The sequence below is a fragment of the Schistosoma haematobium genome, chromosome 1, assembly GCF_000699445.3.
Source record: "Schistosoma haematobium chromosome 1, whole genome shotgun sequence".
NCBI lineage: Eukaryota > Metazoa > Platyhelminthes > Trematoda > Strigeidida > Schistosomatidae > Schistosoma > Schistosoma haematobium.
In genome coordinates, this window is record NC_067196.1 from 7,176,763 (window position 1) to 7,183,691 (window position 6,929).

Below are 6,929 nucleotides of genomic sequence, written 5' to 3' on the forward strand. Positions count from 1 at the left end.
CTATTCTTGACCATATAATTTTTGTTTTGACATTGGATCTTCCGTTTTCGAATAGCCCGTAGCATGAAAAACTGATCGTCGCTCACAAACATGTAAAGTTATTAATCCCTAACCACGCAGTTCTTGAAGTTGAACACATACTTACCGAGAAGACCGACATTCAACAGTTAACACGAAGAGAAGGTCAAAAATTATAAGCGCGGAACAGTTCGATAGGATGTCATAGTTTAGCCTTGAGTGCGTGGTCATTCCTATGTAGATTAACTCTTTTATTCATATTAAATATATTGTTCTATCTCCAGTCGAAATGTGTTGTTTAGAAACGCCAAACCTCATATTGCTGATTTTACTATACGGCGAGTCAGAATTGAAAATGACATGACTTCCAAGTAAGATTTACATATGAGGTTTCTACATCATGACAAATTTATAACTTTAGGATTATGTCTATTATTATAGCCATACTAATAAAGATCTGGATCATAATTCCACAAATATACTGCTTCGTGTTTCTAATAACCTGCTATTATGATAACAGAACTCTGATTTGTTTGCTGTATACGTTTGCAAATCACAGTGGATATACATCTCGGGTTATAACAATTATAGTTGGAATAACTAACTACTTATAGTTATGGATTGTCAAACCAAAATAAACTCCAACGCGCTAATTCCTGACAATTGAAGTAACGTCCTGTATATTTTTCATGTGTGTATACTTTACATTTGGTATACTAACACACTAATTTTTGACGTAGTAACATTATTACTATCTTTGGAATTGATATATTTTTGGTCCTTCAAAAGCCTAACATCAAGTAAACAGCCATTCCGTCGTACGTCTGCTACAATCAAACCAGGAAATTCATTGCAAAGTTCTGATTCAGCGCCTTTATCGTATGTGGACAAATCCAGAGATGTAGATGGTTCGAGGCATTTGTGGAGCCGGCTGATTCCTAAATATTCTAACGGTAAGCATACATAAAAAAAGGTCAGATTATAACTTATCACCGCTGTTTAGCACTGTATACATGTTGTTATTACAAAATATGATCAGAGCATCTGAAAAAGAACCAAAAGGAATTCCCTTGGTAGGCTGATATATATATATATATATAACTATGCGATTGATGAAGTATCACCTCCTCGTTTTTATCATGCATAAGTCAAATACTTTCTTCTTAAGTGAACCGATTAACTGCTACGTGCAAGTTACATTTTACGTCCGATGATACAATTGTTTGTAGGATTTGTGAAGATGGCCCACCGGTGAACTCGAATAAGTTCTAATAAGTTCAGAAAGATCCGAAGACATTCCATCTAATCATCTTTCAGAAAAATATACCAGAATCCCTACGTGTAGCTTCCCTATTGAACAAATGCTAATAACTCCCTGTATGCTGATTGGAGGATTATAATGACGATTTCGTTTTTACTAAAAACTATAAATACCTGACAGTTTTGTATCATAAATGATACTTTCGGAATGGCATTTCTTTCGCTTATCTTCTGTCTTCTTATTTGCGACTTGGGAGGGTTCTAGCGTTCGAGTGCTCTGGTTGTACGTGGTATACTGTGTAACTAAGCTCTAGATATAACAGTTGGCGACAGTTCTGACTTATTACGATGTCAAGTATACTTCGTATACTTGTCATGAAACTATTTGGCGAACACTTAAGTATCTCATTGGCTAACGAAAAACCACTAAATTAATCAGAGGCCAGCTCAGCGCCTTCCTGTGAAATTACTAACGTTGACTTCAATTTACTGAATATTTCTATGACAATTAGCGCACAGAAACACACTTACACTGATGGATTGGGTGGTATTCCAGCTAGCATGCTAAAAAGTGGAGGTGTGGATCTGTGTGTTATACACCTCGACCTATTCAAAGTATCACTCTCTACAGCATATTACCCCGCTGCCTAGAAAACTACATAAACCATTCGCAAAATTAAGACAGGACCTGAAGCGAACACTGAAAATTACCTGCCCACAAACATTGCCTTAGCGGTATCTTGAGTGATGGAAAAAGTAGTTAAGGTGGTGGTAGTTCGACATCTACTTACTGATCTGCCTTCAAGCTCGTTCTGATACCTAGGAGGACGAGAGGTAAGGCCTCGTACCAACTGTCGTTTTCGTGTACTTGAAGAGCACTTTTAAGTTGGCGATGAAACCGTTCAACCAGATCATTTGATGCTGGGTGGTAGGCGGTGGTGCGTATACGTTCCATACCAAGCAGCTGTGTTAGTGAGGAGAATAATGCGAACTCGAATTGTTGTCCTCGGTCAGTCGTGACAGTCAACGGACAACCGTATAGTGCTATCCATCGTTCTACGAAGCGGTGAGCAACTGTCTCCGTCGTAATAGACGTGATGGGAATAGCTTCGGGCCATCTTGTAAGACGATCAATGCACGTGAGTATGTGGTCAGGATGAGCAAGGAGTATGACTTGAGACAGAGTCGTTTTGATCGCTGAAAATGCAGTACGTGTGGCATCGTTCAATTCTAATTTGCGTGGATTACCGTGAAGTAAATCGGTCAATGGTCGTAACCGTTCTGCCGCGTGTAGGATGAGACGTCGGTATAGGTTAACCAGACCGAGAAATGCCTTCAATTCCTTGAGTGTGGAAGGTACGGTGCACTCCCTTATTGCACGTACGTTGTCCTTGCAAGTTAAAATAGCCTCTTGCTTAATGATATGACCTGAGAACATTATTTCCGATTTGCCCAGTTCACACTTGTCCGGGTTGATTACTATTCCATTATCCGAAAGGCGTTGGAATAAGAGTGCAAGATGTTGATAATAATAATATATTTCTGCATGAGCAGGTACACGCCATTTTTACAGGCATGATCTAAAATTACAACATTTGTTGACTTACAGCATGCTTCTCAACTTATTAAGTTTATAGTTGTTATAAAGTAGACTTGTAGAGTGCTTTCTGTAAACTATAACATTGAGGAGACGCATATGTCAAGTTTGTTCCGGACGTCAGAAGTTCCATAGCTGTGCACTCAGGGCGAGATTCGGAAGAAAAAAGAGAAACAGAAGAGCAGCAGGGCACTTGGGTATGAACGCTAAGCGCTGCTTAACATTTTGTGGTAGAACAGACAGAGGTATAATAAATTAGACCAAATTCATATTATCTCTTGTTAGAGTGAAATGAAGCCAGAGATGCCATATTAGAGAATGTGCTAATAAAGAACAATGAGTTGTGATGTTTAACAAGTTGGAGTAAACTCACATGAAGGAAGGGAAGTCAAGGTTGGTACAAGAGAATCTGTTTATTAGAAGGGAGTGTGCATATAGGAGATGAAGTGTTAAGAATACTAATAACTATATCTTTTATTGTCTAATTTTTTTCTTTCTTTTTTTTGTCCGTGCGATGCCAGCCACACAATCCTAGCGTAAAAGTCCGAGTTAGCATGTTATAGATTGTCTTTGTAGAATAGCTAATCCAGCATAAAATTGGAAACATGAGTCTGAGTGGTGAGAAGACAATCTATATCACAGATTGACTTATTCTCAATCATAAAGAGCCTGATACATACAAAATGTTCTGCTCCACAGACATGGGTGTTTTGAAGTCATCGTCCTCAGCATCAATGCTTGCTGGTCAGTAACTCCACCCCCCTCCTTTTGTGATGTTAGGCTCATTTAAGCTTATTTTTGGATATATGTCATACCTCACACAATGCTCTATGTTTCACATCCTGTTGAAAAACGTTATTTCTATAAGCACCATGTTACAAGCTTATCAGGCTTACAAATTATGGACTGTGGGTAAGGCATCGATACAGTGCTTTAATTGACTGTAGTATAAAGTATAGTTTGCCAGCCAGAATATAAGCATTAAGAAGGGTATAATGTAGGATAGTTGTTTAGTAAAGCAGGCGGAAAGGTATAGTAGTATATGGGTTGTAGATAAGGTAACATGTGGAGAAATAATATTAATTGCTAGTCAATATAGTGTACAGAAGAGTAAAAAGCTAACAAAGAATAAACAGGAAGAAACACTAACTTGGCGCTAGTGTTATTTTGTGTTGTTCTAACCAGTTGTTGGGTAACTGGCTCCATAGATGCAAGACCACTGGTAGTAGGCAATCGATTGTGCGGTTCTCTCGACTCTTTTGGGTGGTAGTGAGCGTCCCTTAGCGACCGAGTTTAGTTGAACAGTATCAATAGGTCAGGTGAGTTACCTGTCTAATTCAAGAGAAGAAACAGGGTGGAAAAAGTAAGTATTAAACTGCAAAGTAGGGAAAATAAGGCAAACCGAACTTGAAGTCCATTTTGGTCTAGACATGGAGAGAGCCTATGATGTTTGAGTGGGGCGCAGATGTGTTCGTACGTGCTAGATCAGTGCCAGTGAGGTCTTGATCAAGCAGTTTTACAAAAGTATGTAATTCATCTACCATGCGTATTTCGGAGGGAAGACTGTTTCATATCATTGCATACTTGATGAGGAAGAAGTTTTCCCGAGCTTTTGATCTGTATTTCTCAACTTTGACCGTAGATGCTTAGTTTCAAAGTTCGTATGCATGTGAATCTCGGGCCATAACTATATTATATGTTGAAAAAGTAAGGTTCTCTGTGTTGAGCTCTAACCTCCACAATTTGCACCAGTCGTCTACCATGTTGAGTTCGTGTTGGATTGCCTGCATAGTACTACGTACATCGCAAATATCAGTTTTATAGATGACTTTTAAGTCATCGGCACAGAGATAGGTCTTACCTGTGCTAAAACACTTGCATATATTGTTGATGTGGATTATAAAGAGCAATGGACACAAGACACTACCCTGCACAACACCACTGGTTATTGACCGAGGTGTAGATGTTGTCGGGTTAATCTTGGCTATTTGGTATCTATTCGTAAGAAAAGACTTGATCCATTGCAAAAGGGGATTTATAATTCCAACCCACTTATGTCTGTTGATTAGAAGATTATGAGGTACTTTATCAAAGGCTGTGTTGTGACACTTTTTCCATTATGCGTGGTATGACTGGAGTGGTATTTATGGGTCTGTAGTTTACGACCAGGTTTCTCGGTCCGGATTTGTGTTTGAGAAGAACACACGTTACATTCCAGCTTCCCGGATATGTACCTGTCTCTAAAAATAATGTGTATATTTTGAGTAATAGCGTCTGTATGTCCGGTCCTGACATTTTATAAACGATTGAAGGGATGTCATCGGCACCAGAACTCGCATTTGGCTTAAGGGTTTTAATGGCGGTATGTATACTCCTAATGTCGAAGTTTGTGGTACTAAGATAACTTTTGCTGATGCACTTTATGTTGATATCTGGGGCATGAGATTTATTCCCATTTTGGGAAAACCATTCACTTAATAGTTCACATATGACAGTTTGGTCATTATACGTCACTCCATCGTTCAGTAAGGAGTGAATGTTGTGATCTGGGTTCTTTCTTATGGTTTTTGCGTGGAGACGACATAAGGCTTGAGCTTTAGATGCAGCAGTGAGCGCAGTACGTTCATCTGCCTGTTTATGTTTGTTGTGCTGACCGTGCACTCCGTCAAGTACATAGTATATCTGGTTCAGGGCACTGAAGTCTTTTGATATATAGTACGTCCTTTTCAGTTTTTGCAGCTTAGACCTAGTCTTTCTGTTTATATAGGGAGTAGATGTTTTAAAAGCAATTTTAGAGGGTATAGTAGTGCCTAGTGCAGATATGGCGGTGGTATTGAATATTTCTAATGTTTCTAAGAGGTTGTCACTGGTAAAGAAACTGTTCCAGTCAGAGTGCTTTATAAGAAATTGAAAGTCTTCCCAGCAAGCATTTGTATAATCTCTATATTGGGAACGCGTATTTAGTGTCTTTAATTTGTTGCTTATGTCAAGAATCGGAAGGGTGCAGAGGACTATTTTATGATCGCTGTTGTGAAACTTTTCGCCAACCACCAGTGATGGTGGTGTGACATTATGATAGAATACCAAGTCAAGAATGTTGTGATTTTGTATAGGCGGGTGTACATGTTCTTGCCAACCGTGTATGTCTAAGGACCTGAGTATGCTGTCAAAGCACAATGGGCCAGAATGTGTCGTCCATTTGGTGGTTGGAAGATTGAAATAACCACATACAATCTTGTAACTGAATTCAAGCGAGGCAGCCTGAGCAAATGACTCACTTATAATAGTGTCAGTTGAACTAGGAGTGTTAGGAGCTCAATATATACGTCTGATTAGTATTTTACATTCATGAATGTGCCATATCGAATGAAGAAGTTTTCTGAGGACATGGTCACTATAGGTTTCCGCTCTCAAATTTTCTGATACTTAAACATATTGTTGGGAATATGGTATTCGATTATCGGGCATCGAACACTTGTTTATTTCATAATTTTTTCGCTATGTAACGGGATACTTTGTATCGATATTTTTGACTAAATAGCACAGGTTTTACGGTTTGGGTATTTTTGCTATGATATATTTTCTTTCTTAAATGAGAGTTGATTTAATTTAACCCCGGTTTTGTGTTTTGATATGATTTAATACAAATCACTCAATATCTATATGTACGTTATGTAGAAAAACGTATTTTGGTCTTATAAAATAAACGTTTGTTCGTTAGCTACTAGTTCTGTCCAACAGAGTGAATAAATTACTAACCGATCAATTCAATGTAAAAACGTTCGAACGAAGTGGAAGAGAGTGTTTTAACAAATGCGTTCGGTATCCGAACCACATTATATTACAACTTTAGACACAAGCTTTAAAATGCAATTTCGGTGAACAAAATGTATAACATCGTGACCGCCTGATTTCAACATAAATGACTCTCAACTAAATAAGCAGCTTCCAAAAGTTTCTTAACACACTTTTCAGATAATTAAAGACTCCCGCCTTACTCAAGAAACAAAACAGTTTCTTATAATGGAATGCGAGTGAATATTCTGTTTTTCAT